Genomic DNA, 12,039 nt, shown 5'->3' with positions numbered 1-12,039 from the left:
AAGGTATAAACTCCTGAAAAGACCACTCTCTCCCCCTCCTCAACTATGTTTCTTTGTAGCAGGAACAATATCATAAACTCTTTGTATTGCATACAGCTCAGGGTATAGCACAGAAGTGAATGCATAATTTAATAAATGCTCGTTAGTTATTTGATTGACTGGGAAGGCCCTTGTGAAAAAGGAGTAAGTGACTCTCGACCTGTGAAAGAATGTATACAAACCTGATCTTAAAAACCACAAAGGAAACCATGACTTTATCAAAGGTCTTTTACTGGCCGATACAGCCCTTTGCAAATGCTGACTGTGCAACTAGAAGGCTGTCAAATAAAAATGCATTTGCTGCAATATATACAGTGTGTGAGTGTGTGTGTGTATTTACACACATATACATGTATATGTGTGTCTGTGTGTATATACCAAGAAATTATTAATCCTCCTTGCAATTCTTCATGTTTTCCTGTTCTGCAGTCATGATTTATAAATTAGTGCAATTATCAAAGTTAATCATTTAAATATTCTCTTACTGGGTACCATTCATTTATTCGTGAATATTTAATAAGTTTGGTAGAGAATAGTGAACAAGACTGGCCTGGACCCCATTCTCAACACCTATTTAAAGGATGTTGCTAATATAAAAACATATTTGAAATGATTATCTCTTCAGAAAGCATGTCCAACAATTAAAAGCAAATGGTTTTCCCTCTTCTCCATTGTCGGTTGGGTGTTAAGCATATCCCTGGACTGTTCGATACAATGTCTTGTTTCTTACTGCAGATAAACGCACTGCTTTTCAAACATCATGTTGTTGTAGCCTTAGAGCTCTCCAGCTTCAACAATGTAAGTTGTTTTTTTTCCCCATGTAGCCAGGAACTGGATCAATAAAGTAAAAGCATAATGACTTTCCCTGCTTTATTTTAGTATGTTATCTGATACTATTTGCTTTCTTAGTCTTAGTCAATATTGTTGTCTCCCAGGAGGTGCAGATGTTTATCTCTTCACTCAACCCATTTTTCCACCATCCTAAATAAAAAGCCAGCCGGGACAAAGGATACTGACTGTGCTGGTAATTTCTTAAGTGATTCTCAAGCAAATGATAGTGCAGCCTAATTTCTATCCTCATCATTTCCTTTGCTATGACTGTGAGCTCCAGTGGCCACACCTTTCACCTTGAGCCCCCAGCTGCCTTAATGATTAGGACTCTGTTTTGCGATGGGGCAGCGCTCGGCCACATCGCTCAGCTGAGGCCCTGCACACAGCTCTGACCGCTCAGCGACACATTGCAAAGCTCAGGCACGATAAATGTGCTGCCTTATGCAACAGGAGGAAAGAAAGGCATTCTTCCGCCACAGCCCGGTTTTCTCAGGACGTAGGAAGTTTATGACATTGTGGAGGCACCATACATCCCCCCTCCTTGCTTCTTAAACCTGCTTTTTACTTCTTTTCCTCCCTCCTGAGTGCTTCAAGGGCTCCTTTCAAGTGGTTAAGAGTCTCAAAGACAAATTTTGGAGCTGCCCGGTATGATGGAGAAAATGAGATTCCTCATAGAATAATTACATTCAGATCCCCCTTTTCCCCTGGCTTCTAAGCTTAATTCGATTTATGGGGGAATGTCTCCTTCCATACTGGACTTTCACACCAACTGTGACAATGGTACCCAAGAAAGCTGGTCAGTGACTCCTCATCAACAATGTGAAAAATTGTTTCCCAAGAAGCATCAGCAGTATTTTCCTATAAATTCACCTCATGCTGTGACCGTGGTCCTTGTCTGGGCTCTCATTTTATATACAGGTAAACGGAGGTGCAAAAAAATAAAGTTTTTTTTTCAATTTTTATTAAAATATAGATTTATTTCCATTGTAGGTTATTACAAGTTGTTGAGTCTAGTTTCCTGTGCTCTACAGCAGGACCTTGTTGTTTATCTATTTTATATATAGTAGTCTGTATCTGTTAATCTCAAACTCCTAATTTATTCCTCCCCCATTTTCCCCTTTCGTAGCTATAAGTTTGTTTTCTATGTGTGTGAGTCTATTTCTGTTTTGTAAATAAGTTCATTTGTATCATATTTTAGATTCCACATATAAGTGATATCATGTGATATTGGTTTTTCTCTTTCTGACTTACTGCACCCTGTATGACAATCTCTAGGTCTATCCATGTTGCTGCAAATGGCATTATTTCACTCTTTTTTATATGGCTGAGTAATATTCCATTGTATATATGTGCCACATCTTCTTTATCCATTCATCTGTTGATGGATATTTAGGTTGCTTCCATGTCCTGGCTATTGTAAATAGTGCTGCAATGAACACTGGGGTGCATGTATCTTTTCAAATTATAGTTTTCTCTGGATATATGCCCAGGAATGGGATATACCCGGATCATATGGTAGTTCTATTTTTAGTTTTTTAAGGAACCTCCATACTGTTCTCCATAATGGTTGTACCAATTTACATTCCCACCAACAGTGTAGGAGGACTCCCTTTTTCTCCACACCCTCTCCAGAATTTATTATTTGTAGACTTTTTGATGATGGCCATTCTGACCTGTGTGAGGTTATACCTCGCTGAAGTTTTGATTTGCAAGAAATGGAGTTTTTGAAAGCCATAGACTTAGTACCCAGAATGCACTGTCCCTGGACCGGGTCCAGCGTGGCTGTGAAAACAAGACAGAAAGTGGAGGCTTCTCTAGATTCGAATCCCAGCTCTGACGTTGAGTCGCTGGGTGACCTTGAGCAAATAATTTTGTCTTATTTTCCTCATCGATATAAAGGAAGAGGTTGAATTAGAGGCACAGGACTCTAGGATGATAACATGCCCTGATTTCTGGTTTCGTTTCACAGTAGGATGAAAGGCGAATGTTTAAATGTATTTACAATTGGCAACTTAGGTGCACAATGGAATAAAATACTTTTTTCATTACATTATAATTTGCAACAGGGGAAAATATGTAGGCTGAGGAGATTTGTAAGGAGAACTGTGTGGGAGTCACCAATAAACTATAGCTCTTAAAAGCTTTATATAGGGACTACACTGGCGGTCCAGCTGTTAAGACTTCGCCTTCCAATGCAGGGGGCGCGGGTTCAATCCCTGGTCGGAGAGCTAAGATCCCACATGCCTCAGGGCCAAAAAACCAAAACATAAAACAGAAGCAGTATTGTAACAAATTCAATAAAGACTTTAGAAAAATGTTCCACATTTAAAAAAAAGCCTTATCTACCAGATCGTCATCTTTCGTGCCTTTCCCATTTGAGAAATTTTACCCTCCCTTACTTGTCTCGTCGAAGTGAAATAAGGGATGAAGAGGGTCGTTTTCTGAAGTTCCATTTTTTTTTAGCACCAGTGGTTCCTGACTTTCAAGCTGCTTTTTCCAAAACATTAAGCATAAAGTGTTAAATTTGGAGCTGCTTTCTTTTCTCTTCAATGTTTATGAGATAGACACTCACTCATTCGTTCTGCTTTGAATATCAAATTATTTCATCCACCCAAAGATGAAAATTCTGCACACAGGTCCTAGAATAAATATATTACATTAAATACATTTTGTTTTGCTTGAAATCTTACCTCTTCTTATTTGTAGTCAACTCCTGATATATTTTAAACAACAGAATGAAATATGGATTCCTTTGCTGCCTTCTTTCTGGATATTTCTAGATTAGCATTTCTTAACCTGGAGAGCATGGACCCTACCTAAGGAGCTTTCCCTTCTGGATGGTATAAAATGGTTTTGAATCCTCTAAATAGAGTTTAAAAGACTTCAAGTGTCTGTCTATACCTGTAACCTTTTTTAACCTTGGGGAAAATGTCAAAGTTTTCAACCCATTTTCAAGGGAAACCATAATTTCAAAAGGGTAAGAATCACTGCTCTAGGTATTAATTTAAAGGATTTGACTTGTTCACAATATCGGACTTCTTTTTTTTTGTCCACTTTCTTAGCTGATAGTAGCTAGATTACTTGAGTTAAACTAAGGTCCTCATTTGAACTAGTGAGTGCCTAGATTTTAAAAAATACTCAAATTTCTGAACTGTCAACTTTGTAGATCAGAACTTCTACCAGTCGGTAGACGTCTATGTACTCCCGTCCTGAGCATCTCTTTGTGACCTGTTCGGTACAAAGTTAACATGCTACATTTCTTGGTCTTAAGAAAATCCTTTTGTAAAATGAATTTATACAAGATTGTGAATATCCTGGAACTTGCAATCTTTTTGAAATTACATGTCTTAGGAATGAAGACGCAGACATAGAGAATGGACTTGAGGACACGGGGAGGGGGAAGGGTATGCTGGGACGAAGTGAGAGAGTGGCATGGACATATATACACTACCAAATGTAAAATAGATAGCTAGTGGGAAGCAGCTGCAAAGCACAGGGAGATCAGCTTGGTGCTTTGTGACCACCTAGAGGGGTGGGATAGGGAGGGTGGGAGGGAGACACAAGAGGGAGGGGATATGGGGATATATGTATATGTATAGCTGACTCACTTTGTTATACAGCAGAAACTAACACACCATTGTAAAGCAATTATTCTCCAATAAAGATGTTAAAAAAAAAATTGCATGTCTTTTGGGAAGATGGTTATAGGTTTTTTCTTTCTCTCTTTACCAAGCAAACAAACAAAAAAATGTTATAAACCCTGTTTTCTAGATCTACAGTTGAGCTACCAAATCAGATCACCTAAGTGCAATTTTACACCCCCTTTTCCTTCCTCCTTCCCCCTTCCTGTCCACCAGTTTTGAATTTTGACTGACGTTAAGTGTATAAAATGTCTCCTGGAAAAATATTGGCAGAAATTGAGTAAATACAGAGATTGAGTACATCTGACCTGTATAATATAATGCAATTTATAGTATATGCCAGGAAGTTTCCTCTTTTCTCCCCAACTATCTGCAAAATGAATCACGTTAATATAGCTGCAGTAGTCACTTTGAACTGTACCCATTTAAATGGACTCCAAGTGCATACAGCCATTTAAAGTAACAAATCCACAAGAAAAAATCAAGATATTCCTGTAGAAACGATATTGGTAGAAACTTCAATTCCATTTAATTCATGTATTTACTGGTCACCTCCTGAATGACCAACACTGGGGGAAATACCAAGGAAGTAAATGTGAGGGTCTGACCCCATGGAGTGTTCAGTCTCATTGAGCAGGTGAGCTTTGCATCTTTGAAACAGCAAGGAAGCCACATGTGGAAAAGAGTCCGGTTTAAAGCACGTGCTCATTCAAATGTATGGATACCAAGGGGTGGGATGAATTACGAGATTGGGATTGACATATATACATTGTTGATACTATGTACAAAATAGATAACTGATGAGAACCTACTGTATAGCACAGGGAACTCTACTCGATGCTCTGTGGTTACCTAAATGGGAAGGAAACCCAAAAAAGAGGGGATATATGTCTACGTATAACTGATTCACTTTGCTGTACAGTAGAAACTAACACACCATTGTAAAGCAACTGTACTCCAATAAATTTTTTAAAAAATCTACAGGAAGTTGGAAGAAGGCTGAGTTGGAGGCACTGAAACATTCAAAGACAGAATTCTAAAGATATACTTGGATGGAGCCCAGGAGGTGGAGAAAACATTTGAAACTGGGGCGGTAATATAACAAAGACTCTCCCTGAAACGGAGAGAGAATTTACAGGACGGGCTGAAGTTGGCCTGGAAGAGAGTGGAAAACGCAGAGTGAGGGGGTGAACCTGGGGCTGCTGGCGGCAAGGGTTGAGTCTGGGCCTTGCTGATACCCTGGCTGCTGGAGAAAGAAGGGGTGAAGAGGACGGACTCCCAGCAAGAGGGAAGAATCCCCTTAACTCTGGGCACCTCCAGGGTCAGTCAGTTCCTGTGGCACCAAGGACACACCAAAGGTTTGGACAGGTGCAATAACAGAGAGAGCAAAAGAGAGGATTGGGTAATGAGAAAGGGAAGAGGAAGAGAAAAAAGTGAATGGATTCATTTCACTAGATATCTACCTGTGACCAGGGCTTGATAAGGTCAACCTAAACTGGTGGCATTACTGCATTACTGTTTCCTGAAATGCTTTAGTGGGTAAGGTAATATGCCCATGTAATAAACAAAACTCCGCAGAGGTGTTTTGATCCTCCTAAACCAGTTTCTTTCCTGGGATCAGGCGTTCCTTGACATAGATGAACAACTTCACTCACCCCTAGTCGTTTAGGAAGTGACCAATGAATACATGAATTAAACCGAATTGAAGTTTCCATCAATATAGTTTATGAAGGATGACCTTGATTTTTTTCCATGCGGATTCCTTAACTTAGATCCCACTATACGCTTGGAGCCCATTTAAGATGGGATGATCCAACCACCTCACACCCATTAGGGTGGCTACTATCAAAAAACCAGAAATTAACAAGAATTGGTAACGATATGGAGACATTGGAATCCTTGTGCACCATTGGGAAAATGTAAAATGGTTACAGCCATTGTGGAGAATAGTTTGGTGGTTCCTCAAAATATTAAAAATAGAACTACCACGTGATCCTGCAACTCTATTTCTAGATATAAAGCCAAAAGAATTGAAAGCAAGGTCTTTTTCTTTCCTGATACTCACTAATTTTTTTAATTGAAGTACAGTTGATTTACAATGTTGTGTTAATTTCTGCCTTACAGCAAACTGATTCAGTTATACATATACACACATTCTATTTTTATATTCTTTTCCATTATGGTTTATCACAGGATATTGAATATGAAAGCAAGGTCTTGAGCAGACATTTGTGCACATTATTCACAATAGGTAAAAGATGGAAGCAACCCAGATGTCCCTCAACAGATAAATGGATGGACAAAATGTGGTCTATCTATACAATGGAATATTATTCAGCCTTAGAAAGGAAAGAAATTCTGATACATCCTACAGCATGGATGAATCTTGAGGACATGATGCTAAGTGAAATAAGACAGCCACAAAAAGACAAAAACAAATGCTGCATGGTTCCATTTCTATGCCGTACCTAGCCTAGTCAATTTCAGAGACTGAAAGTAGCATGGTGCTTGCCAGGGGCTGGGGGGAGGGAGGTGGGGAGTTATGCTTTTACGGGGACAGAGTTTCAGTTTTGCAAGATGAAAACATTCTTGAGAAGGATAGTAGTGATGACTGTACATTATGAATGTACTTAATGCCATTGAGCTGTACACCTAAAAAAGGTTAAGATGGTAAATTTCATGTTATGTGTATTTTACACAATAAAAAAAAATTGAAAGAAAAAAAAAAAAGTCTGGTCTAAAATGACTAATGTTGCCTGAGGCTCCACCCAGTGGAAGCCCCCCCCCTTGCAGCCTCTCAGGGACTGATCTCTGGGCCAGCAGCTCATAAGATGCCCTATTAAGCAGTTAATTATTTCTCTTTGATACCGGCTTTTTCATCTTTTAATACAGCAGTTTTACTGTCTCTGATAATTATTCTGTCTCGATAACTCTTTTAAATTTAATGAGGCGTGGCCAGCTCTGCTTAACAAGGCCACACGTCATTAGCTTCTTGTCTCTGTGTCATCCTGTCACCCTCAATCACTACATGACCAGCCAGGCACTAACTGGTCACTTGTCATTGGCAAAAGAGTGTGAAGTGACCTGCTGTCAGGTCAGTTAGCAGTGGTGCTTAATAAACTTCCAGGACCACACGCAATCCTGCCTTTTATCTCCCCCCGCACAATCCAGGTTGAGGGAACCTGGTTGAGGGATAAATCCGTTTTCCACTAACCCAACAATAAGATCTTTAGGGAGGGTCCTCTGCTTTCTCATCCTCTGCTCCCAGGAATTCTAATGTTTTGTCTCAAAAGCCCCCGAAAGAAGCAGGGAGAAGTAACGCATTGAGCACGGGCCTTAGTCAAAAGACGCTGAGTCAGTCTTGCTGAGCTATTCACCAACTGTGTGGCTTCGGGCCAACCACTTAACCTCTCTGGCCCTAGTTCCTTTCCCGAACAACAGACTTCTGAGGGCTGTCTCAAAAGTGAAATGAGTTCATTGCTACCTATATTGCCAAGCTACATCAGCCTGGAAGAAAAAGTAAGATAGTTCCCTTCAGTCTACTTTTGAAATGAGTTAGGGTATAAATTCATATGGAGTCAAGATGGTATCAAAAATTTATTTCTTTAGGTTTTCTTTCTCCCCCGTACCGATCTCCTGTTGCATCACTCCCAAATCATTTGGGGGTGGGAGAGTAGGGGTCTATTTATTTATTTGCTTCCAAGCTCATTCTGAGTCTGCTTCTGTAAATGAACTTCAGTGGCGAGATCACAGGGAAGGCTTTCCATCTTGTCGGGGTTATTGCTCTGATCTCAAAATGAATCACAAACACACTTCTTGAATTGAAGGTCGGTTTTCATCTGGGCACACAGATTTCTCTTATTTTCGGAAGACACAAAATCAAGTCATTTGTCACAGGTAGTATCAGGTTATCATCTTAGGAACTTGATCAGTTTATAATAAACATAACAAACTACGTCTCCATGCTTCCAAGTCTGGAAAGACCATTGCACTGTTATCCTCAAGAATCCCTTCTTAGCCCAAAGCAGAAGACCATGGGGACCAGGTGCCGAGTCAAGGTCGACCACAGTGGCTGTTCACGTGGCCACGGGGACTGCTGGCTCCCAGGGTGCTCAGGACCACCCCCACCCCAAACCACAAGACTCTGTTCCGTCACTGTCGCTTAGAGTCCCAGCATTGCCGCCGGGGTGCTTCCTTCTGGTCTGTGCCAACCACCTGGAAGTTTCTTTGTCTCACAAAGGAATAGAGTGAGAGATTTGGGAGACTTGGGTCCCCGTGAGTTAGTGAGCCCTGTTCTAGGGTAACAAGGTCCCTCTGCTCCAAACCCACAACTTCACATGGAAAGTGCAGAGCCTTCACTTGGTTTTTGATTTCCTTGTGATTTTGCCATTTTGTCCCCAGAACACTCACCTGAAAGAGAAGTGGGCTGGCTCAAAGGCAAAGGAGGGGAGCTGGTCCCCAAGAGTCCTGTCTGCCTTAGGCCGTGAGCTCCCTGGGGACAGGGCCACATCTTCCCTAGGCTACATATGTCCACGGTGCTCAGTGCAGCACCTTGCATGGAATCACACCCAGCAAGTATTCCTTGAGTGAATGAATGAGTAATGAATGGGTGCCTGCTTGGTAGCCCCTCCCCCGACCTTGCAGACTTGGACCCACTTCTACAGCCATCAGGTCCTCCATCAGGGATGCTCCTCAGAGTACTGAGTGATGAGTGACCCTCGTTCCTTCACTTCGAGTGAGGTTTCCATTCCTCTAGCAGCTGGTTACGAGGGCAACCTCGACTTACCCAGTCAGCTGTCTTCTCAAATTCATACGTTCGCTCATTAATCCACTCTTTCTTTCAACATAACTAACTGAGCACCTGCCAAGTGCCAGGCACTATTCTTTTTTTAAAACATAATATATTTGCACAACTCAAAGTCCAAAATTAGATAAGAAAGATATAAACTAAGTTTCCCCGTACAAAAGCACTGTTAATTTTTTTTTTAATTTATAAGCAGGGGATGTATGCATATGTACAGCTGATTCACTTTGTTATAAAGCAGAAACTAACACACCATTGTAAAGCAATTATATTCCAATAAGATGTTAAAAAAAAATAAAATTTATAAGCAAATAGAAATATATAAATCTTAGTTCCTGTGTTAAGAAGCACCCTTTATATACTGTGTTGTACCTGGATCTCTCCATATCTACACATAGATGTCTTCCCGATATTTTTTGTAGCTGTATAGTATTCCATTACCATAAGTGCCATGGTTTATTCAACTTGTTTTCTATTGAGGGGCATGGGTTGCTTCTAATCTTCTGTTATTGTAACACAAACGCTGTCACAGTGCACTTTTGTGCATGTGTTATTATACAAGTGCATCTGTAGAATAAATGTCCAGAGGTGGGGTTGCTGGATCACAGAGTACATGCGTTTGCATTTTGGGGAGGTCAGATTCCCTTCAAATAGGAGTTTGCCATTCTGCAGCCCCACCAGCAACTGTGGGGTCCAGGCTCTGTCCCAAGGAACGGGGATGCAGTGGGACGAAGACAGACAGGAGCTCAGCTCTTATGGAGCTTACATTCCAGTGGGAGCAGCCTGCAGACAACCTTCACGTACAAATAACCAAGATAATTGCAAATTGTGATACAATGCCGTGAGGACAATAAAACAGGGTTCTGGGGTGGAGACTTATGCAGGCTGGTGAGTGAGGGGTGAGCGGTGCTAGATGAGGGGGTCATGGAAGGTCTCCGAGGAGATGACACTTCATCCAAGACCTGAATGAGGAGGCAGCCATGAGATCAGAGGAAGAACATTCCAGAACATCTGAGGGGACAACATGAGAAGGTGTTTAGGCTCCTTCTGGAAAACCGTCCCTGCCCACCTCACCCATAGACAGACCAACACGCCACAAGGTCAAGTTCAGGGATTCCTGTTACCCACTAATCAAGGGCTGTTGAATTGAGTTGTTTGAAATACTTCCAATCCCAGGAGTGTGTAAAACTAGGTGAGATGGAGAAAAGGCAGGTTCACTTTGCTGCTTAGAATCAGATCTTTCTGTTGTTCACACGTAAGATATTTCTCATGATTTTTCAGTTTCCAGAATCTAGTAGATAATACACTTTTTAAAAATTGTGCTTTAAAAAATATGACATAAAATTTACCACTTTAACCATTTTTAAGGGTGCAGTTTGGCGGTGTCAGGTATATTCACGTTGTTGTAGGGTCTTAAATTTTTTAACTAAAAAAATAAATAAATAATAAGTCTAGGCTGTGAAAAAGGTTGAAACAAGAGAAAAATCACTAGAATTTGCAGCAGAGTTACATGAGTGCCTGTGATTTCAAAGTTCAAGGGAAACCAAAAGAGGGAACATCACTTATGGATGAGAATGAAATTGAGGGTCTCTGACGTCTGGAAATGTCCTTTCCCTAAAAGATTTTGATCGCAACAATAGCCTCAACTCTTTCTCACAGCCCAATCCCATCTAGGTTAGAAAATTGCTGCGTTTTTCCAGCTCCCACAAGGCACTTTCATGCTTGGTAATGAATCGCATCTTTTACTCAGCAGTAGAAAATAATTAGTGCCAGGTGGTATAAGCCTGGATCAAATCAGTCAGCATGAGGCAGTTCAGAGGTCTCTCAGCGGCTCACCTGCTCACCTTTGTACCATGGAGAGAGGATGTACCTATAGCTGATCCAAAGAATGTAGCTCTACTTCAAAGAAATGAAATGGGAAATCTATTAATAGTGGGAACAATATAGCTGTGAGTGTCATCTTCGGCCATGAGAAAATCCACTGTCCTTTCTTCCTCTTATGCTTAATTTTCCCTTGGACTCAGGATGCCACATGACAATCATCCACTAGATGGCGCCATCCATCTGTTTATCTGCCAGAGCGCAGCCCTTCCACTGGGTTGAATCCAATTTTGAGACTCGAAAGCTAGAGGGCAAGATTTCCTCAGAAATGACTTATCAATTAAAAAGAAAGTAAAATAAAGACCGCTTTGAATATAAAATGCCTACAAGGGTCCCAGTCTCCTAGCTGCAAGGCTCAGTTTGCCGCAAGGAAGCAACTGACGCGAGGGGGTTTTGTAACAAAGCCTGGGTGATGCCTGTCTGGAGGTGGATAGAAGACATCAAGGAAAGAAGGTAAGATTCCATGGAACACCATTTCTAAGTTTCAACAAATGTTGTGGCTACCTGGAAAATGCATCCTAGACCACTGTGCTTCATTTCACCTGACTGCCCACCAGGGCAAGAGGGTCCGGGTTCCCTCCTCCCGTGAGCCCGGGCTGTCATCTGGAAGTCATCAAGCCACTTTGGGAAACATTTGATGTCACTTCTGTGAATGGCGCTCAAGTTTCCAGGCCCTTCCCTGGGTTTGAGCTCCAAGGGCACATTGGCAAGAGGAAGAGAACATTTCCACACGGGGGTGTCCTGGCAGCTCCAACCACAGGGTGGGCTGGGCCTTCTGTCCGGTCCCTGGCCTTGACCTCAGCTGCCCCGGCTCTTTCCACGCTTTTCTTCTGACTCCTTCTG

Source organism: Balaenoptera musculus, chromosome 2 (assembly GCF_009873245.2).
Source record: "Balaenoptera musculus isolate JJ_BM4_2016_0621 chromosome 2, mBalMus1.pri.v3, whole genome shotgun sequence".
NCBI classification, from domain to species: domain Eukaryota; kingdom Metazoa; phylum Chordata; class Mammalia; order Artiodactyla; family Balaenopteridae; genus Balaenoptera; species Balaenoptera musculus.
The sequence above is the reverse complement of the archived record's forward strand: the minus strand, read 5'-3'. Positions refer to the sequence as shown.